Below are 23647 nucleotides of genomic sequence, written 5' to 3'. Positions count from 1 at the left end.
AATGTTTCAGCATCCCCATCAAACATGTCTGTCCATCTCCAGCTCAACACTTGTCACACGGTGGAACTCTTGATTTAAGCTGTCTGCTTGACTGTGAACACTTCAGGGACACATCTTATTCATCCTGTCACTGACTCAATAACTTATATATACTAAACTCTCAACAAATACTTGCTAAGCTATGGAAGTAGTGAGCACCTGTTGTATATAAGACATTGCATTAGCTGATGGGAAAACAGAGATTTGGTCCATGTGCAGAGTGGCATGGCAAAGTGCCAAGTACATGGTGAGATCAATAAGAGAAGATGGTTGAGTATGGGTCTTCAAGTAAGAAATGAACTTTATCCTTAAAGGTGGCTGAATAAGTGGGAGTCCAACACTGTCTCAATCCATTGCCTCCCTTGACTTTCATTCTTATTTGCCTCTCTTTAAAAATACATGAATAACCCCCTCAATTTAGCTGTTACTTTGTTTTTGAAAGTCTTTATAGAAAAACATCTAAGTTCCTTAACATTAAGACTTATTTGAATACTTGCTCAGGGTTCTATCCTCAGCACCTAGAAACATGGCTGGCTTGTGCACTATGCTCAGTGAGGGTATGCTGAATGAACAACCAATGTAGAGACACAGAGAGAGAGAGGAAAAAAAAGAAAGGGAAGAAAGGAAAGAGAGAGAGAAAGAAAAATGCTATAAGTGGGATGGGAAGGAAAGTGAAACAGAGAAGTCTTGGGAAATCAAATATCAGAAAAATCAATCCAGGATTTAAAATATGCTGTGATGGCTGCATCCATTCAGCGCAGTTTACCGTAAAATCTCCTAAACAAAAGATTGCTATAAAAATATCAGGCAGGGACGCCTGGGTGGCTCAGCGGTTAAGCATCTGCCTTCGGCTCAGGGCGTGATCCTGAAGTCCAGGGATCTAGTCCCACATAGGGCTCCCTGCATGGATCCTGCTTCTCCCTCTGCCTATGTCTCTGCCTCTCTCTCTCTCTCTCTCTCAACCTGTGTCTCTCATGAGTAAACAAAATCTTTAAAAAATATATCAGGCACCACCACTATTAAATAAGAGTTTTTCTCACCATAATATAACTTTTAAAAGTCTGGTTACTATTACTGACAGTGGCGTGCAGAGAGGACTTATCCCACACAAGGATGCCTGTTATTTGGGTGATGTTTACTCCCCTTCACTTCTAAGAGTTTGTGGTTCTTTTTTTTTAAGATTTTATTCATTTACTCATGAGAGACACAAAGAGAGAGAGAGGCAGAGACACAGGCAGAGGGAGAAGCAGGCTCCATGCAGGGAGCCCGACGTGGGACTCGATCCCGAGTCTCCAGGATCATGCCCTGGGCTGAAGGCAAGCACTAAGCCGCTGAGCCACCCGGGCTGCCCAGAGTTTGTGGTTCTATAACTTGGGCAGTCTGTAGCCTTTGCTCTGTCCAGATGTTTACTTCATTCCAGGCAGCACTGTCTTCAGCCAGCACCCTCTGTCTTAGGTCACTAATGCATTGCAAAAGAGATAGCACACTCAAGTTCCCAATGGAAACCTTTTTTAAAAAAATATTTCCATAATATAAACATGGAGATTTTAAGCACAGACTGTGGAATCAGGGGGTTAAGTTCAAGTTTTGATGCTGCTGTTGACTAGCAGAATGTCTTTGGGCATGCTACTAATCTCCCCAGGCATCAGGTTCCCCATCTGTAAAAAGGAGATAAATAATAACACTAATGTCACAGGGTGGCAGTGGGTATGAGATGAGAGGATGTGAGCAAAGTGCTTATCAGAGTGCCCAGCACAGAGTAAGGAACTGTTTCCATGAGAAAGGAGTACAGGGCACCTGGCTGGCTCAGTCAGTGGAGCATGTGACTCTCAAGGATGTGTTTTGAGCCCCATGTTGGGTGTAGGCCTTACTTAAATAAATAAGCTTTTGAAAAAGAGCGCAAAATTTTATCACCTCTTCCTATCACTTTTTAATATTCCTTTTCTTTTGTTTTTCTCTTCCTAGTAGATTGTTCTATTGTGAGGCCTGTTCTGGTACTAAAAACTGGTTATGATTCATATTAAATTTAAATAAAAGGTATGATTGATTGATTCTAGGTCAGATATTACATGAGATGATATAACTACAAAAGGTCCACAGCTACTACAGATCTGTAACACAGCTGCAAACTACTACAGAACTCAGGTTTAAATATAAGTCATAACAATGAATGAATTGAATGAATGTCAAAACTGTTCCTATGTGCATATATGTCAGAGGGGAAGCATTTAGCATTCAGGATGGCCTATTATAAACTAATAAACACGTAGTCTGTAAATACGCTTTATAAACCAAAAGAAGACATGATGTCTGATATATTTTATCACCAAAGCAATTTTCCAAGGTTAGAGGTACAGTGATTACCTGGTCAAAGCCTGCTTTGGAAGGATGCCAGAATTAATACCTGTAGAAAGTCAACTGCACAAGTCACACACAACTGGTATACCTGATCTCTCCCCATCTATTTTTTTGCAGATTTGTTTTTTTTTTTTTCATATGCATTTAGGTAGCTTGTTGACTGGTGTCAGATAAACCAGCCCCCTACCTCACTTTTGCCAACTGTTCTATACATACAAGGCTACAGTTTTCAATTCCAATACCAGAAGAATCAAATTCATGCCAAGAAAAGAGGCTACAAAACCTCTGAATGTCCACATGGATGTTAAGGAACATGAATATTATACCAGGAACTGAGGTCAAATGTAAGCTTACCTTTTGATGAACACACATAAGAGAAATCAAATGGAATTTGAATCTGAAGAAGTGAATACCTCTCCAAGACAGCAAGTCTGACAAAGCCAGACTCCCCTAGCTTTGAAAAGACAAGATACTTGGGATTCTAGAGTAAATGTTCATCTCTACTGAACACAGCTGGGCAGAAGTGGAGGCAAAGGGTTTCTCCTATCACTCACTTTTGTCTTCCTTGCTGGATTTTTTCCCCACCGTAAGCTCAACAAACAAGTCGTCATCTCTTCTGTATTTATTACAATGATAATCATACATACACACAAAGAGAACACAGTGCCAGTTTTTGGGAAACATATTTTTCTATATTATTTTAATTATTTTAACATTATTTATTAATAAGTTAAATTATTTTTAACTTCAATGTGCAGACCTCATTGTTAAAAATACAATTTTGCTGTGCAAAAGGACTCTGAGAATGTATTAGCATGGATACTAATCAAATCCAAAAATGACCCATTTGCAAATTCAATTTTTTTTACTGATCCAATAAGTAATTGTAATAATAAACTGGAGAGCAGACTCCGGAGGAGGAACTGAGATGCCTAAGAGGTATAGTTAATTGGTAACATGGAACAAGACCTTTGAAGAGGTATCAGACTAAATTAATTAGTTAAGAGAGGCATAGAGTTCAAACTTGATTACCAAGCTGTTTGATTCCCTCAACACAATAGCCTTAATTTAAACCAACCCATATGAACTTGCCTTCCTGTGAAATCCTTTCAATTATCAAGCAAAGAGTTGAAAATTGTTGATCACAGACTGAATAAGCCCATTCATGCTATCATTTTAAGTTTGGATCTGCTGAATATTTTCACTTGAACAAAAATACAGAGATACCCTCAATAACCTAAATGTAAAACCATTTGGCTTGCTGCTCAATTCAGGATACTATAGATACCTATTCTCCAGTCAAATGGTAAGGAAGATGTTTAAACTAGAAATCATAAACAGGAAACGTAAAAGCAAAGATTTCACAGTTGTTTTAGAAATCTATTTAACAAACATTTTTCCTGGGGAGGAGGATCTTTTAATCTAAATACTGCTGATTTTGTGCAGTATATTCTCTTGGCAGGAAGATGTCATGCAACTATTTTGATGCCTGTTGATGGAGTATTCATAAATTCTTATCATCAAGTAGTGTTTGACCAGTGACTTAAAATGCAGTATAAAAAACCCCTTGAAATTATAAAATTATATATACATATATACACATACACTATCACATACACATATATCTCTAGATACTCTGGGAGTGGGTAGGGAATATAGCTTTAATGCAATTTAATCCTCAGAATGTGGTATTCATTTTAACCATCAATTCCCAGGCATCCCACCTAAGAAGCATCCCCCTCCCCCCCCCCTTTTTTTTACCTGGAACATGTGGCAAAATAAACACAGACTGGGAAATGCGGGTTTAGATAATTAGTACCTTTACAATAACTCCAAAGATTTAAGTTTTTCAACATGTTGTCAAATTTGCATCATTTTCCTCTTTCAAATAAAAAGCATTTCAGAACCTCAAGGCACCAACCCTTTCTCTTTGACTAGAATCAACTTCAACCCAGACATTAAGTACAAGGCTCGTGTTCAAGCTATTTTGTACCAATAACCATCAGCTGCTGAGAAAAGAAGAAGAAAATACGTTCTAGAAGGGAAAATGGAGAAGGTGATTGCAATGAAGAGGACTGAATCCGGACCTTAGGCTTATTTTTTGAATTACATGGTAAAAGAAAAGACACCCCCAAAACCAGAAGGATCAAATACAACAGGGAAGGGGCTGCCCATGTTGAAATTTTTAACTTTATCAAGGACTGCCACGGGATCCTCATCTAAAGGACAGTGACGAAGGAAGAGCCCATCCCTGGCAGTTATATTCAAAGCTTCATTATTCTTTACAGCTTTCCCCACTCGTCTTTCATTTTCCTGGAGCCCAACCTATAGAAAGATGTCAGTCACATCTGCACCAATTCAGTAGCATCGACAGGTCTCCCAAGCCATTTAAAAACAACCGTATCTATTATTCTGGATGAATTCCTTTGTCTTTGTTTTGTTTTGTTTTGTTCCAACCTATCCCAGTTCTTTTTTGACAAGCTTAATCCTACACCTTAAGGGCAAAAAGAATAAACACAAGGGTTCTTCGTGGTTTACTTAATCAGGCTGCACCGGTAAGACTGGGCATATTAACACAGACGCTGTGTAAGTAGGGGAGCCATGCTCTTTGTATCTGGCCATTTACAGACCCTTCCTATGTTCTATGCTTGGTGAGGGAAAGTAGGATCAAAGATCAAATTCTGCTTTGCCTCTGCCTCCCTGCCAGCCAGGGAGCAGGATCTAAGTCACTCCTACCTTAAACACAAAATAACATTCTTTCTTCCTTTAATCAGAGAGATTCCTCCTCCTCTGTTCTCCTTAGACTGCATGGGCCATTCCTAGGAGTGAAAGACAGACTCCCATGGTCTTGCTCTGTTACTTTTCTCTTCACTCTGCACAAGTTTCATCCAACTTTGTTCTAGGATTTTCTACAGTACACATGGTTGCACTCAACATCATTTTCCTGACTCCTACTCTACATCCTTGGATTTTTCTTATCCAACTGTAGCACCATCCACCAGATAGCAAAACTAGTTTTTTGTTGTTTTTGTTCCATTGGGATGAGTGAGAGATTAAAGTCAGTCTGATTTACCAGGAAAAAAATGCCTTTGCTGATGGAAGAGGCAGCCCATAAGACATGAGTTGTTTCCCCAGTGATGAAGAGAACGCAACCCAACAAAGAAGAAATTATCATGTGTTGGGTGGTGGTGGTGGGGGGGGTTTGCTCATTTTGAAAAGTGAGCAAAGAATTGAAGGTGCCATTTTTAGCCTGATAACTATTAGATGCCAAGGAGAGTAGCTGCCCGGATAGAACCCATGGTATTTCATAGCTCAAGGAAATTTTGTCATAACAAAATGAAAGCACCTATCAAAGCATCTGGCATATAGTAATTGTTCAATAAATGTCAGTTGACTCTAAATAAATACCTATTATAGGACGTTTTTATTGGGTGTGAAAATGGGGGTTCAAATTTTATTCCTATATATAAACTCCGGCCTATGGATATTAAGATTGATTTTAAAGCATAAGACATTCCTGGAGATGAAGGTGGTAGCAAAAGCTGCCACTCAAGAACTCCAAGAGCCCATGTCAAGGCCCCTATTGGGGCCTACCAGCATGAGGAAGTGTCAAGGGAAGTCACAGGCCTCTGACATCACACCTGGTGACAAGTCTATGCCATCGTTCACACCAACCAATTCAGAAAGGGATCCTTAGTGACACAAAAGAAAGCAATGGTTGTTGATTTTATTTTCTGACTTCCTATTTCCTAAGTCTGCTCTGCTTTAGGAAGCTAAAAGTAGGATGTCTCAGAAGTCTGGATGCATACTTCATGGTAGTCCCCTTATAGGAATCCAAGGAAACCCAGCTTATTTTCACTCAAAAACAAACCAACCTCTCGTTTCAAGAGGGTTTTGTTGTGTTTTGTTTGGTTTGAATTGTTACCTACCACGAGGAACAATATGAGCTGGATCTCCTGTCCTGGGGCTGAGATGATCAGGCTTTTTGCTTTCCTTCTGCCTCATCACTGCAGGCTTCCTGCGAGTGCTGATGGCTGCAATTCTTCAGACCAAGTGGTTTTCCTCACTGATGAGCCAACAGCAATATCAACTTCTTAATTTTCTTCTGGCCAATAGGGCTCCACAAAAATGAGGACTACAGTATAGTCTTTTGCTCCTAGCAAAAGACTAGCAAATCTAGCATTGGTCTCTTCCTTTCTATCTCCCTTAGTCATTCTAGAAGTTAGTTTGCCCTCACTGTCTCGTTGCCTTCTGAAGGAAATTTTTGTTCACAATAAATGAAAAGAACTCACCTGTTGAAGGTGTGTGTCTGCCTCAAAGTTTTAAATGTAACTTGGCAGATGTGTCATGCGAGTTATCATATTTCACAAACACACCGGGAAACAGTGGAATGCTAAGTGAAATGAACAAGAGCTTGGGGTTTAGTTGGCCTTAGCAAACCTTCTTATGTAGCTTTTCCTATCACTAATCATTTGCCGAGTATTCCATAAAACAAAACACAGACGGCTAAAGTGAAAAAAAAAAAAAGGATCTGACACCCCAAACCAATGACTAATTTTGTTTGCCTAAAACACACCACCAACCATAACCATATGCTTGCTGCAGCTGGAAATCTTAATGTGTGCTCTAAATACCCACACCTTACTATACCTACTCTATGCTCCTCTGTAAATGTTGTTTATGGTGCAATCGCTGCTACGAGCAACGTTATCCTCCAGCCAAGAAACATACATAGTGATGCTTTCTAAAGAGTTTTAATGAATAGAATGAGAAATAGCTAAAAGCTGTCACTCCCAGGATCTGGAAATGTACGCAGTTTCACCCATCAGTGTGTGTTCATTTTTCTCATCATCAATATGGTAATGTATGTAACAAGGTTTTTTTGGGTGTTTTTTTTTTAGGGGGTGATGGAGTAACACTCTATTATTGTGCTTATTTTATTTATTTATTTTATATTCAGAGGTAACTTAAGTTTAGCATTTAAATGTCTGTGATGAAAAGCCTAATTTCATTTCAAATTCTCAGACTTGAGAAAGCAGTAGTAAGATTTAATGACACTGGGAGGCAACTGAGGGCCAGGGTAAGGAGGTGGATGGTGGGGGGTAAAGACAAGGTCCTTAGGATCCAACTGGAGATGCCAAGTGCCCCAGAAGGCAATGTTTTCCTCCCTTCTAATGGTTATTTAAGTCAAGGGAATATGCAAATATTGTCCAGGTTTCTAAGGATGTTTCCAATCTCCTAAAACAGTACACTCAGTACCACCTGTGAGTAAAGCTTTTTCTTTTCTATTACTGGGCTTAATTCTCATTAGTATAAAATAGTAATGAGAAAGGCTATGTGGCTATTGTCTTCTCTATTTGTATAATCATTCACATCAATATCCTAGGTATATTGAACAGACGCTTGCCTTCTGCCTCCTATCCACAGTTTTCAAATTCATTTAATGTCTGCCTTTGTTCACTGCAGAAAAAACAACCATGCTCAGATTTTCTCCCAATGTATGGTAAATGTGTACATTCATATTCTTTAAAAATCAGCTTTCTTCTGGCACATACCTTCTCTCTAGATAGGACCGTTTTTTATTTCTAAGAAATCAAAAGCAATTTTTGAACACTTTTAACTTACATTTAACTCATCCTAAAATAAGGTGGGCTTTATCTTACATTTAAATTTTCTTGACAATTCTTTTCCTGCTAGAAGAACTCAGGCCCAACTATCCCAAGATTTTTAGTGTGTTTTTTTTTCCTAAGATATACTTTTTTGCCTTCTGTTCCTAGCTAGCAGTCTTTTCTTTGTCTCGTGTTTTAGCAATACCACTTGGTAAATACAGAATACTGACAGGAAGTGGATCTCCTCAGGATTACAAAATACCATAGACATTAAACCTTATAGCAAGCATCCCAGCAGCAATATGTCTCATTTTTCAGATTGAAAAGTAGATACGTGACTGTCAAGGTATTTAAGTAGCCATTGCTTAGTGTGTCAGTACCACAGCCCCCAGTATCCCTCGACCACTTTCTCCTCAAAAGCAGGACAAAATGTTTCTTTTTTTAAAGATTTTTTTATTCATTTATTCATGAGAGACACAGAGAGAGGCAGGCAGAGGGAGAAGCAGACTCTCTGCAGGGAGCCTGATGTGGGACTTGATCCTGGGTCTCCAGGACCACATCCTGGGCTGAAGGCGGCGCTAAACCACTGAGCCACCAGGGCTGCCCTATGTTTCTGATTCAGTTTGAAATAAACGCCCACTAAAGCACTGACTTCTCAACCTTTTTGCTAGCAACAAATAGTAAGAAGCATATTTCACATTCGAAGTATGTATGTATCTAGATCTGAAAAAGCCTCACCAAAAATATCTAATCTTCCTACACAACATATTTTGATATTTTCTTACTATTTTATTCAGTTTTGTTTATAAGAGTGCTAGTCACAACCTACTAAATGGTTTTCATTATGCACTAATGAGTTGTTGCCTACCACTTAAAAGCTACAATGACAGAATGAATAGACTTTTCCCATGCCATGAGCTAATGTTGGCTCCATATATAGCAGGGTAAATCTTCATTAACTTTGATGGCCCTAGTACAGACTGTGGCAGTTACCTGAGCCAGCTTGAAGTTTATTTTTGAATAACCTATAAAGAATCTGCTAAACAAAATAATGTCAAGGTGGAAGGGGTATGTAACCTCTCAGAACAAGATACTTCTAACATTTTTTGGATCATTATTTAAATGCAGCTGTGGTAATTAAATTTTAAATGAGTGTTAATTTTTCAGGTCAATAGAACACCTACTTAGAAAAACCTTGTTTGTTCTTAGCCCACAACATTTTGTAAACCAGAATATTGTCTTTAAGCTGAGCTAGGAAAATTTTAGTGTATCTTAACATCCAAACTCGGTGATGTTCAAAGAATAAAATCAGGTCTTTAAAAAATATATTTTGTAGTTCTGCCAGTCACTCTGTTTCTACATCTCCTCGAGGTTTCATCTAATAGCAACAACAGTAATGGGTATACAGTTCCTTCGTAGAGTGCTTTAAACTTCAGAAAACTCTTTTATTTTGTGAACTGGTAATGGCCAAAAATCCTTGGATGACTGCATATTTTAAAAAGCATATAATGACATTTGCCAGACCCAAAAATGAAACTTAATATTTGGTTTGTTGTGCATCTGACAGATTACTCAATCCCATGAAGAAAGCCAGGTGTCTGGCCTGTAATGATTGCCTATATTTCAGAGGTCCAGCTCACCCCCTGCACTCCCCCCACAATTTGGAAGATATGAAAAAAGTTAAAATTTTCAAGGTAAAGGATCAAGCTATGTTCAGAAGTGGGAGTGTCACACAACCTCCCTTACATGGTGGTATCTACTCTAGAACTCGGAACAGATGTTTATCTTCCATAAGCATTTAACATTTTGGCAAACTGACGGCTTAGGAAGCTAAGGGAGTGAAGGACAGGCCAGGAAGTCCGGAATTCCTGGATATGAACCTAATCTCGGTCTGACTCTGTTTTTGCTCTAAATCAATGCCAAACTCTTCACACCTCAGCTGCTTTATAGCAGGCAAGAATTATGCTGAGGACAAAACTGTTTCCTGGGAATGTCTGAGGTTAAACGGTTAACATTACAGCCCTCACCCTCAAAGGAACTTCCACAGAAGGCAGAGTGCTCCTGGTACACCTTATGTACTGTCATTATATCAGGGAATCCAAATGCAATATTGGTGTCCTGTGAAACTGACCTCGTAAAGGTATCATGCCTTCCATTCCTAAATTCTCGTCTACTTTAGCAACAATCAATTATCTAACCAATTAGGAAAGTCATTCATGTGAGTCTTACAGGTTTTTAAGGTAGCTGTAACACCTGGGAGGTGAGTGTTTTCTCTCAGTTAATACTGGGGTGAGTTAGGGGGCCTCATCCTTATCTGTCCCTTCCACCAAAAGGAAAATGTCCTAGCTACCCGAGTCTGGATTTGACAACCTGTGGACCAGCTCGTTGGTTCCTATCTTGAAAAGTGGCCCTGCATCCATCTGTGGCTCTGCCCACGCTGTCCTGGGCTCTTCAAAAGGCAGAATGTGGTTTCACTTTCTCCTCACCACCTCCTGATAAAAGAGCCCTGGTCTCTTCGTGGCATTTAATGAATGGTCCTCTACTCCTGGATTTGGACTTTTGGCCTTTCCAACCGGTCATTAACTGGCAGGAAATGCCCTCCTTGGCAATCACTATTGTGTAAATAGAGCTATAAACTTTCGAAGGCCCCATGCAATTCCCAGACCCTAAAGCTGCACGTGTGTGTGTGGGGGGGGACTCTTGATTATAACAGCACTGCTTTCCAAATTAAACTCAAACCACATGATACAGTCCATAAAATATACAAAACATGCAGTCCAGTGACAGATTTATTGTGGCCTTACAGAATAAAGCAAAAAAAAAAAATCTATATGGAAAACACTGCTACTTTTGACCCAAAGAGCCCCCAAACAGGAAGTTGAAAGCAAATCAGCCAGCTGTGGTCTCACGGAGTCACGAAGGAGAACGAGGTGCAACCAGCATTTCCTGTCATTGCTTGTCACCATTTCTGAGTGCCTCTGTCTGAACTGTTTTCTTCGATGGTTAAAAATACGGAAATTTCTTTGGGGATGGATGGAAGGCCAGGAGGCGGCTTAAAAGTGAAAAAAAAATGTGACTTTTACCACACCCCCCACCCCCAGTTTACATAGCACAGGTCACACAACCAGTCACTTGAACTCCTATATTTTAAGGAACTCAGGAATGGACCATATTAGTAAAATAAGTCTTTACAACTGGACATTAGCTAGCCTTATTGTTTCCTGTTCATTTAGGATCAATTTTGAGAGCTGCTATTATATTAGTAAGGGAGAGGATTGCAGACTGCAGCATCTCATAGAGGAGGAACTCACTTCTGAGACTTGGTCTCTCTGCCCTGGTTCCCTCTCACCATTCCACAAGGCGACTTCAAAGTGCATGCGTGCATGAGAACTTTCCAAGGGAATCATATCTTAGATCCTTTTATTACTATTATCATTATCACACTCTTTGCAACACGTGGAGGTATTCTTGTCTTTTTCCAGCAGTATGAAATGCCAAGCCCTATGGCACATTGTTCCAGCCTGTCAACTTCGCTATACAAAGGAGCTTTGGAAGAGAAGTTTTAGCCAGAAAGTAAAAGCATTTTGCCCTCTTATTATCATGACGCTAAAGCTCTCAGTATGTACAAATGAGTCCCCCAGCAAAACCAGGTTTCTCTGTCTGAGAAAGAGGATTCACACATGTTAGCAAGGCAGCGAGTTGCCTGGGCAAAAGTCCCCCCACCCAAATCTAAAGTCTTTCTCAAAAAGGCCCTCTTGGGGTGCCTGTCAATCAGAGCCGAGATCCTGGCTCACAGAAAGCTGGTAGCGCCCTTACTGACTGTAGCCTCTGCATCCACCTGAGGCCACTGCCACTACCACAGGCAATCATGAAACAGATCAGGTTATTTGGCACTCCAGTCTCCCACCTCATGTTTTCTGTATTTTGAAGCCTTTAGACCTAAAATGTGCCCTTATCACGCATACGATTTTTCACTCCTAACTTCTGGGTGAGCTAATAAGGTCTTTCTTCATGCTATCCAATTAGGAAAAATGCTCACATGAACTGAGGAGTTTAAATTGTTCTCAAAATCACTTTGGAAAAGAATACACTCCTCTACTTTGGGATCTTCATCGATCACAGACAGCAAGCATTTTGAGAAGCATCTGTGAACTGTGAACCCACAACTGGACCATCTCTCGAACACCTGACTTTTCAGAGAACAAATGCAACCTCCATGTGGGCACTACAGGGAAATGTGGCCTCCAGTGTTCCATGGGTCTTGCTGAATGTGTCTCTACACATTTTTTAACAATGCAGAAGCAGCATTACATAGTACCTGAATCGAATCTTAATAGAGCAGCCACTTTAACAGCACGTGTTCACCTCATTTTCTTGGTCTGTAAAGCACAAAATAGGAATTATACTAAGGGCTATATGCTCAAGATAGTATTATACGTGGTGCTTTTGTTTTGCATTGTTTTGTTTTCCTTCGTGAAGGTTGAGGACTACCAGACAAAAGGTGAAATGCAAGCTCTCTGGTTTTTACTGGCTTTTTTTTTTTTTTTTGCTAACAGCCCTCCCCCCCCCCCCAATCCTACTCTCTTGTTTGGTCTCTTCATACTGCCACATAAGGGGAGATTGCTTGAAGCTGTATCTAAAGAGTGATGGTCCTCTGGGCACAAAAGATAATTGTGGGAGATGCGAAATGGCAGCTCTTGTGTCTCTTGTACCCTGTGGACTTTGCTTTCTGGATCCAGTAAAAAGAGGCGCTATTCATACCTGTATCTTGGTAAATAAAAACCTATGCAAATTAAACCTCCAAATGGGCAGTGTTTAACTGAAAATGAGACAGCTCTCAGCGTCCTTTTGGTTTTTGTCTGTAACTTCATCACTTTCTAAACTACACGTGGCACAAGGCTTCGAAGTCCCCGTATTTCTCATTTTTTTTCTTTTTCTTTTAATCTGGTGCAACGGTTTGAAGAACTATTTCTACAGAACTTCTTGTTGAAGACTGATTTCCCTGAGACAGGAGGCAGATACAGGTAAGTGTAACTGCACGTGATAGAAAAAAACAGCAGCTGGCTTGCAGGCCACTCCAAAGGCTGCCGCTGCTTGCTCTGCCCTGAGCCTGTTCCAGCTGTTACTGTGACTGCCAGAGGACACTCACCCTGGGCTTCAGTCTGATTGTTGCTGTTGTGGTTATTACTGATTTTGCGGGGAGGAGGGGGGACGCTAAAGATAGAGATACTGCTACCTGAAATCACAGGAAAGATGTTGATAAAAATCTAAGGACCAGTTAGAAAGACTAATCTACACTTCTATTTAACAAACTTTCATGGAGCGCCTACTACATGCCGGGCATGGAGGATGTGAGGCCAGAAAACCCAGCCACCTGCCTGATAAGTGGCCCAGGGACCCCTGAACAAGCCCAAAGATACGTCTCTCAAACTTCCACATCAATTGCAGGAAATGCCAGGAAGCTCAGGATGCAAAGAATCCGACGCAGATAATTTTGAAGCAGTTTGAATGATTCAAAATGGAAAAGAAGAGTCAGCTGGGATCCCTGGCTGGCTCAGCGGTTTAGTGCCTGCCTTCATCCCAGGGTGTGATCCTGGGGTCCTGGGATCGAGTCTCACATTGGGCTCCCTGCATGGAGCCTGCTTCTCCCTCTGCCCGTGTCTCTGCCTCTCTCTCTGTGTGTGTCTCTCATGATTAAATAAATAAAATCTTTTAAAAAAAGGGAGGGGGGAAGAAGAGCCAGCAAACTGCCAAGCTCTAGGATGCTCCCATGGCCTCAGGAGATCAAATAGCCTGTCAGAAGTTTCTAGTGCCAACTCCCCACATTTCGGTCCAGACTGCCTTTCTCAATTGGAGGCCCTTTCTTCCTGGGCCCATTGAGTTCACCCATGGTGCAGGCATAAAACAAACTCCTGCCTGAAATGGGAAACAAATCACTCCTACTCATAAGCCAATTTGGCACTGATGGAAGTGGGCCTTGAGAGTGGACATAGTATTTAACAAGCGTGCGTAATTGATTCTTAAATCTCCAAACAGGCTCTTTTCTTCCCCTTAACACTTTGTCCTCACGGCTGTTACAGAGTTCTGGGATGACTGTGCTGGAGTTTCTTGAAAAGCATCATATGCACACAGACGGAAAATTTATATGTGTATCATATATACATGCACGTGAATATACACGTAGATACATATGCATGTTATACTCACATACATACATGCACTACACACACACATGCTCATGTGCATTTAAATCAAACTTCTGGGATGCCTGGTTGGCTCAGCGGTTGAGTACCTGCCTTTGGCCCAGGGCGTGATCCTGGAGCCCCAGGATCAAGTCCCACATCAGGCTCCCTGCATGGAGCCTACTTCCCCCTCTGCCTATGTCTCTGCCTCTCTCTGTGTCTCTCATGAATAAATAAATAATACCTTTTAAAAAAAGACATTTAAATCAAACTTCCTTTCATTCTTCCTTTCTCTTGAGTATCCTTTTCCCAAAAGTTCACTGCCTGGAATTGAATAGATATTTGCCCATAATCTTCTAGGCAGAAGTCAACGCATGGCTGTATATATTGTTCAAAAGTGACAACTATTTTGTGCACGCATGTACGTGTGTGCTTGTGTGGATGTGCCCAGACAACCTGGGAATACCTTTATTTTTCACCCAAAAATAAGGTCCCTCTTCCCAGACTGCATTATGCCTCTGACCAATCTTTTAAAAACACTGTCGCTCCATTTAATATGAAGTAGAAATAAATGATGGATTGATACTGCGTTTTTACTAAAATGAGCTGGAAAAAAAACACCTCTCTGATCCCTTTTAGATCACATGGATGTCATTAACACTTGGTAATGTAACAGATACCTTATTTATCCTAATCCTCAAAGGTGTCCCTCCAACACTGTCATTTGGCTGTCTTGAGACGATATATAACCATTTAGGAAGAGCAGGATGCCTTGGAACCATCTGGTTTCCTTAAGATCTGAAAGCCCACATGAATACAGATCTAATTGCTTTCTTTTTGGCCATAATTTGTGTTTGTTTGTTGTTTGGTTGGTAATTAAAATTAAACGACTTGCTCCCAAACACAGTTTATTCTCCTAGGGAAAAAAGAAAAATTGCCACCTCATTTTATCTGAGGTACACATTTCCTTCTATTTTCGAAGTGACAACCGTATCACACCTCAGGAGGGGCAGAAAAAGCCCACAAAGAAACACAACTTCTGACTTCCGTTTTCTGACATAACATACACTGAGAATGGGGTTGAGGGGAATCCATCTGTTCAGCCTGAGAGACCCTGTTTAAGAAAACACAAGAGTGTGGAAGAACCTTGAGGTAGAGGTGACTGTAGCCTCGTGCTCTTTCAGACACTAGTGTTTTTTTGTTTGTTTGTTTTTGGTTTTGTTTTTGTTTTTTTGACACTAGATAGTTTTAACATGGCAGTGACCATTATCTACCTTTAATTACAGGATCAGATTACTTGTCAAACATGTAACTTATTCTTATCTGCTATGCCCCAATCCCTGTTTGTTGTCCTACCAGACAACATCATTTATTTCCAAACATGAAAATACCATCCCCTTCCTGAATGTATTGTGTTATTAAGCAGGAGCAGTGTATGATTTTCAGAATGAAAATCTACATCACTTGATGGCTTCTCACCCCCTTCCTCCTATCCCCTCTCACATCTAAAGACAGCTGGGTAGAGAACAAAATTGTACTTCAAACTATTGTCAGCATTTGCAGAGCAGCCAAGAGACTGTCACTGTTCCAGCACGTGCAGTACAAAACCTTTTTTTCCTTCCCCCAAGCTGCTCTGGTTACTTCTTCATACTGTAGAGCTGGGCAAAATAATAAAATACCTACTGGTCAGAAAAATGAATTACATGAGAGCCTAGAGGTACAGTGAGAGGCAAACAGAATGCAGACAATTAGGAAAGTGGACCATCTCACCTACTTTAAATTTTTCAGTTCCTGCAGGTACACAAAAATGTACTGTTGCAATTAAAAGCTGGGCACAAAATCTGCTCCTTTGTGAATTTACAAATTACTCATTTTTTTCTTTTCTGATTCAACATCTTGCAAGTGTCTACTTTGCATGAAGCTTTGCTTAGGTAAAGGGTGGGTGCAAGGGAATACCAAAGATACTTTGGATACCAGCTCATAATCATAGGTTTTATATCCCCCTGAAAGAGCAGCTGCTGTAAAATGCCTGGAGTGGACAGTTGAGGAAAAAAAGGTACTTTATAATAGTCCTGGGAATCATTATGAGTGCTTAAAGCAGCAAAGGAAATTAGAGAAATGAAGTAGCTCTTAGAAGTAGAGCAAAACATGCAGTCACCACCTCCAGCCTTGCACTATATCAATTCTCTCTCAAAATATTTTTTTTTTCCTGGCAAACCCCTTCACTGATGTTTTCACACGGGGTCTCCAATCTCCTCACTATATGAAGCTGCAGCATGTTAACCGGCAAAACTTCCCCCTAACGTCTCTGCCACTAGTTTAGCTGGTCTATTCTGGCCTCAAGGTTTAATCTTTTCACGTTTTTTTTAAGGATGCTTTTGGTCCAAAGTCATTCAGCACCAAGGCAGCACATCAGAGGGCCAAGTGTGTTGAAGTGAGATGTAAGTCTTTAAGCACTAAAAATGGGAGAAGTTGGTCTGGGTCATCCTCCACCCCCCTTCCCCAGGGCAACAACACAGGTATCTGTTTGCTCTACCTGCAGGAACTCTCCTTTCAGATGTGAAGCAATGAATCCCCTATACACTTCTCTCAAAAAATGATCTGGAAACACTGACGCAAAATTCATTGTATAGTAAATTCCACTGTAAACAGTTCATTTTTTCCTTTTTAGGCACACCGCAGCACCTGGGCAGGAAAACTGCACTGTTCTTTAATAGGTGCAAAACAATCTCTTTCACCCCTTCCCAGAAGCTTGCTAAATTTAATAGCAGAAGAGTCTGCCAGCCAGTAGCTTCTATTGCTCAGGGAGAAGTAAAAAGTAGACAGAGGCAGAATATCAGCCGGCTATAGGCAAAAGCCCTTTTACACTATGTTTAGGGAAGTTTCCATAAACGTGAAGGCAGCTCCCAAAGGTACTGCATGCTGGGGCAAAAATTTAAAAACAAGTTTAAAAAATTGTCATTTAAACATCTGCATAGGCAAAAAAGAAGGTATGAATATAACCAGAAATATCCGAGGTCTCTGGTAAGCCTCACTGTCAATATTCCTTTTATCAGAGGTTGGGGAGAACCACGGATGAATTATATTAAGGATGCCTAGTCACTTGGATTGCTATTTCAAGTGTCCACTTTCCAACCATCACATCAGTAATCACCCAGACTTATCGATTAAACCAGGGAGTCAACGCAGTGAAAAATCAGCAGTCATTTCAAAATCAAATCTTGTAATAATTGTTTTAATTGATGCTTTCCCATGAAGTTAATACATTTGTAGAGAAAGGATACCTGCTCATAATCATAAGCTTTATCCCGTATGTGCGGATCCATGCCCAATTAAGCAATTTGGGAACATGAACATCTAGGAAAAAAAAGAAGTCCTCTAAAATACACTACCTCGAGTAGAGCAATATAATAAATTCAACCTCACTGTTGTATCCATACATATCAATCAATAGACAGTAGTCCGAGAAGTACACAGTAGGTCCACTACAGTAATGCTAGAACTACACAAATAAATCACCTGAATGTTAAGTTTCGTTACTTGCCTTGATTTAATTTCGTTTTGTTACCATAAAAGCTGACTGTGTGAATGCTAAAAATAAAGTCACCTTTTTAACAGCCTCCTAAAATCTATCCTCATGCCCTTCAGATGCCGGTAGTAAAAGCAAGCTGCCAAATGTGTTGATCCAGAGCGGGAAAAGACAAGGCTCTGCAAGGAAGCTGAGGCACTGCTCACGATATCGCAGGAACACGGGGAAATTAGGTGTTAAAAGCCTTTGCTGATGATATGCCACGCAAGAAATGCCTTTAAATCACACAGAAAAAAAAAATCCGTATAGAAATATAAAAAGAAGAACACGAAAGAAAAGGCAGAGAAAAGGAAAGACGGAAGAACAGGAAGAAGAAGAAAGATTAAAGCCCTCAGATTGCAGCAAAGTTGCAGTATTACTTTTCCTTTTACTTGCCACTTGAAAACTAAAGTTTAAAAGGCATTTAATTTCGTTGGCGTCCCAGGAAGGCAGCCACTCTCACAACCCCGGCTCAACTCCAGCCTTACCTTATTATGCTGCCAGCGCAAACCCAGGGGCTAAGGGGTCTTGCTCTCAGCGGCAGCGGCGGGGGCAGCGACAGCGGCACATGCCATCTGTTAGCAGCAGAAGCAAAAGCAGCGCTGCGCGAGGTGGCCCCGGTGCCGGGAGAGCATTTAGCAGGGGTGCGTACTGAATGCCGCCATTTTAAAGCGAGGCTCCTGAAATCATTAGATATAAGCAAATTAAAGCCCGCCCCACCTACAGAACTTCATGACTGGGACGTGCAACCCTGCTCCGAGTCGCCGCTGTGGGGTGTAAAATGTGAAGGCGAGAGACGCGCGCACAGGGACTCCCGGACTGAGGCGACGATCCCGGCGCTTCCCCGGCCCCTCCGCCCCGACCCCCCCGGGCTCGCGCGAGCCTCCCTTCGGGCCCCGAGGCAAGGAGCTTCGCTTTGGCTCCCAAGCGCGGGGGCTCCCGGCCGAAGCAGGCCGGCGCCCTGGAGCGTGGGGGGCGCCCAGCCCGGGCCTCCCCCCCACTTCTCTCAAGCTCTTGGTTTAGTCCGCGCGGAGCACACCTCAGAGCTCTCGGCTCCCTCGCGGCGGCGGGCGTGGGGCTCCCGCCCCGGCTAGTAGCTGCCATGGCAACCCGGGCCCCAACCCCGCCCGGCCTCGCCAAAGGCGTGCCCTGCACCCGCCGGCAGGGTAGAGCCCGCGGCCGCCGCCGGTCCCCCTCACCCCCCACCCCCGGCGCCCGGCCAGCGGGACGCGACGGGGGAATGGCGCTCATGGGGGTTTCAGGCGCCAAAAACGGCAACTCGCGCGCAACTCTTCGGGCGGGTGGAGCGGCTCTCGGGCAGCGGGAACGCTGGGCCGGCCCTCAGCCGCCCGGCCCCGCCCCGCCCGGCCAGGTAGCGCGGCGCGCCCCGCACCGCCACAGCCGCCGCCGCCGCCGCTGCCGCCGCTAACCTCACCTGGCTCGGCACGCGCGGCTCCCGGCTTCGGCTGGCCGCTGCGGACGGGGCGGGAGTCAGGCAGCGGGCGGCCCCAGCTCCCGCGCCCACCCGTTCCTGTGGTCGGCCTCCTTCCCGCCGCTCCCAAAGAGCGCCAAAAGTCGCGCCCCCGCTCCGAGTGCGGGCACTTTCCTTCTGCAGGGCGCTGTTTGGTCGCCAAATGTATTCTTTGTGTGCTTCGTTCATTCGTGCGTGGTTCTCCGAGAGCGTCGCGCGGGCTTTATTCTCAGGGGGTGTGGCGCCTCTCCCCCCAAACCCAGCGGCCCAGCCTCCGTTACAAAGGCTCTCTGTCGTTTCTTTATTAAAGGAACGGGGGACAAATCATAACGCTCAGGTTTTACAAAAGCGAAAACAAACAGAGCTCGCGCACATCCCCGGAGAAGGGGGAGGGAGGCGGCAAAGTTTCTAGAGCTTCAGGAACTGAATTGCGAATGAGAAATGCGGTGTGGCTCAAAGCTGTACGCTTAGAGTCACTTCAGATACGGGTGAAGTGAGACAGGTAATTCCCTAAAAATGGCCTTAGTCAACAAATATGTTGGCTCACTGGAGGCCAAAAAAGAAAAAGAAAAAGAATACTCACCAGCTGCTTTCCTGGGAGCTAACTTCTGTAAAAGTCCCAATCCTTTATTTCCCCTTAAGAACCTCCGGGAAATTTTGACTGGTGCCAATAGTTTCCCTTCTTCGATGGACTTTGAAGGGAAGCAAGAGCCCTAGGGTAGGGTCCCCGATACTTGTGAATGAGAAACGGACAAAGCAAATGCAATTTCATATTTTGATTTAAAAACGTGCATCTGGACAGCTAAATTACCAGTTTCGATCTAATGCAAGTGTAATAGGAACACCAGCTGTCCCTTAATTGGAGCCCCAATAATAAACGCGTGCTTTTATTTAATTTTATTAGGACAATTGTACTTGATAACATACGCATATGCGAGAGCCTCAGTGATAAGCTCATAGCAATTCATGTGCTGCTCTCCTGCCATGAACTGCTTCACCCGACTGCAGAGTTCTACATGCTCTCCAGAAAGTGCAAAAAAAAAAAAAAAACATCGCAGGAGACGTTTAAGTTGCAGTTAGGTTGAGAAGCCAAGCGAATTCTCAGGCCCATTACATTTTTTAATTCTGCCAGACTGATCCCAATAGAATTCTCCCATCTAATTTTAGGTAAGAAATCAATGTCTGCTTGTTAAATGCCAGATAATAGGAGCAGGATCCTAATGGTTGGAAGGAGAACACTGGCACAAACTGCCCTTTAAATAATTGAGACACACCCCCTCCCCAAGGCATTTGGCGAGGATTGTGAAAGTTATCAGGACGATGTGCTGGGACAGCTTCTGATACTTTTGTCATCATGGCTAGAATCCTACCGTAAGTGGAACAACGCATGAGTTTCTGGTTATATGAAGAAAAACGTAAACAGAAAGACTAATTCCTAACCCCTTCTGCCCACCTCCTATGGAGCTTGCCAAATTACCTGCACTACTCTCTCTAAAAGTCAAACTTGGCTGCCATGTAGGAAGTGGCTTTGGCAGTCCAGGAACTACCATAGCTAAAAGGAGGAGATGTTGGCTACTGCAATAGTCTGGAGAGAAGGGCAGGGCTGACTTATATAACTTTATACACCATGATCTAACAAATGAGGAACTGTTATCACAGTGAGTCAACAAAGGAGTCTTTATACTAAACGTAACTTAGGTCAAAACCAGTGCGTTTACCTCTGTTCACCATTGTAAACCACATCTCCTGTGGGGCACTCCAGCTTTCCCTAATCCCCAAACTGGCTCGATTTTATTGTTATTGCATTGGTGAAATAATCGTTTTATTATAAATGTCAGGTCATAAATAGGTCAATTTGCTAGCTCTCAAGATAGTATAGCTTCAACATATTATTCTTTTGTTCACCATGTCTGACCAGTGAAAGTTGCAAATGAGGCTTTATTATTCTCTTTTGTCCACAATGGAGAGGAAGACAGCCCTATAAACAAATTTTAGCCCAGTAAATTGTCCTTTTACCCCAGGTGGTATGGCCTCCACAAATGAAGCTAGACAAATTTTCATGCCACCAGGTCATTGGGGAGTGTTCTCAAAGACAGTGGGAAATTGCTGTTACCTCCCCTTAGCACTATAGAAGGGCTTATTTGCTCTGTAGGGTGGACCCACCTTGGAATTACTTTCTACTTTAGTAGTTAGAGCTAACCAATATTTTCTTTTCTTTTCTTCCCCCTTAGGCATGATTGGGGGCACGACCCAGGAAAAATCGAGTTGCACACTGACTCATCCACAAGATGAGTTCTTAATGTATATACATTATAGTCTCTGAATTCTTACACTTGTTCCCCAATTGCATTTTGGGCTAGTCTCAGAATCACTATTCCTGAGGGATCTTTAAAGGGAAGTACCTCACAACACCTGGATTTAAATGTTCAGTCCTCTCCCTCTGCCCCAGCCAGTCAAACAAAGGTATACACAGCAAATATTTGAATACACCCAGGGAATATGCTCCCGTACTCTCACTATGTCTTAATGCTTAAGCATTATTTTTTTTTGCAGTCTTTATTTTTTTAATTAATTTACTTATTTATTTATGATAGTCACAGAGAGGGGGGGGGCAGAGACACAGGCAGAAGGAGAAGCAGGCTCCATGCACCGGGAGCCCGACGTGGGATTCGATCCCGGGTCTCCAGGATCGCGCCCTGAGCCAAAGGCAGGCGCTAAACCGCTGCGCCACCCAGGGATCCCTTAAGCATTATTAATAGACGTTTACGCAGACATGTGTAAGGCTAAAACTCTAGATAACGAGGTAGCAGCCTCTCAAGCGACACATTCATCCAATGTATATAATTAACTTTGAAACAGGAAAGAATTCTCAAAGTTATGTAATGGTTTATTATTATTTATTATAATCCATAACCTAATGAACATTGCTGTGTTTTCAAAGATGCTGGATGGGTGGGGTTGTTGAACTCTCAATATTTTCCACCAAAGTTATTCTTTTACTCCTGTCAAGGCATTATAACTCATTTATTATTCCCTTTAAGAGATTGTCAGTGGACATCCGGGTGGGGTCGTGCTATGCACAGAAGGTGAAGGATCTTCCTCTCCTTTTGAACCTGTAGAATTATTCTCACCAGCCTAGCATTATTAGCAAATAGTTAAGTACTGTTTGCTGCTGCTATGTTGTGGTCATTCCATACAGAAGCCTCTGGCGATTTAAGGGTGGTTGACATTGATTATTCATCCATTTCTGAAGAGTCTTTTTCATTGGGAATTGGGGGTTTGGGATTCACACAAAGGTTCTGACTGATAGGGGAGGGAAAAAGCAGAATTGGGATGTCAAAAAGGTTTAGACAATCAAAGAAATGTTCATTTCCAAGGTAAGCCCTTTGTAAAATGATGCACACTGTGTTTCTTACAGAAGAGAGAAGGCAATGCAATAAGTAATTGCATGCCAAAATCATTGCAAGCTTAGATAATAAATTGATCAACAATTCTCAGGTTGTAAACAAAATTCCTGAAATTCAGATTTTTCTTTCACTTGGGCAAAATTTTCAGAATTCTCTGGACATGTTCTAATAAACACAGAAGAAAACAGGAAAAGTATTGAAGAGTCACATCCTTCAAAACACACCTAGGCCTGATGAATTTATAAAACAATTTTTCCCTTAAGCCTTTAAGGAACCTATTATATGAATTATCCCTGGGTATTGAAAAGTATGGTTTGTTTCTTATAATTCTCCTTAGAGGGAAATGTGGCAAGAATGATGCAGATGAAAATGATACAAGAATGTAAGAATAATATAAAAGGTAAGAATGATATGAAGAAGAAAAACATGGCCTATTATCACTTAGGAATACGATAGTTATAATAGCAACAATTTAATGTGGAAATACTCCAAGCCAGGCACTGTACTAAGCATTTTTTGTAAGGTAGCTCATTTGATCTTCACAACAACTCTTATAAAGTAACTATTATTATGCTTCCTTGTTAAGAACAGAAAAGTGAGAATATAAGGGAAGGGAGAAGAAATGTGTGGGAAATATCAGAAAGGGAGACAAAACGTAAAGACTGCTAACTCTGGGAAACGAACTAGGGGTGGTAGAAGGGGAGGAGGGCGGGGGGTGGGAGTGAATGGGTGACGGGCACTGGGGGTTATTCTGTATGTTAGTAAATTGAACACCAATAAAAAATTAAAAAAAAAAAAGAACAGAAAAGTGAGAAGTGAGGCTCATCCAAAGTGATAAAGTTAACAAAGCGATTAAGTGGCAGAACCAGGATTCAAAGTTTTCTCTGTTGGTAAGGCTCATGCTTTTTGCTACTACAAAGCACTGAATAAAGCTATTATAGGGCCCAGTTGAACTTGAATTCAGATGGTTGCTCCTTTTAGTATACCGTACTGCTTCTCATTGATGTAGGCAT

The 23647-nt window shown here is 42.0% G+C and overlaps 1 protein-coding gene across 8 annotated transcripts in view; it reads right to left on the bottom strand.

Annotated features, from left to right (window-relative positions):
- Positions 1-19447, bottom strand: part of MBNL3 (muscleblind like splicing regulator 3) — a 113327-nt gene extending 93880 nt beyond the window's left edge. For 3 of the 8 annotated variants that reach the window (XM_077888060.1, XM_077888054.1, XM_077888057.1), the window contains exon 1: positions 18245-18532. The gene's annotated coding sequence lies outside the window, so the exon portion shown is untranslated. Of the gene's footprint in view, positions 1-18244; positions 18535-19191 lie in introns of those variants that run through there. The other 5 variants (XM_077888056.1, XM_077888058.1, XM_077888062.1 and 2 more) reach the window with 3 other exon arrangements.
- Between the last annotated feature and the right edge of the window lie 4200 nt (positions 19448-23647).

This window comes from Canis aureus, chromosome X (genome assembly GCF_053574225.1).
Source record: "Canis aureus isolate CA01 chromosome X, VMU_Caureus_v.1.0, whole genome shotgun sequence".
Lineage (NCBI taxonomy): Eukaryota > Metazoa > Chordata > Mammalia > Carnivora > Canidae > Canis > Canis aureus.
The sequence above is the reverse complement of the archived record's forward strand: the minus strand, read 5'-3'. Positions and strand labels throughout refer to the sequence as shown.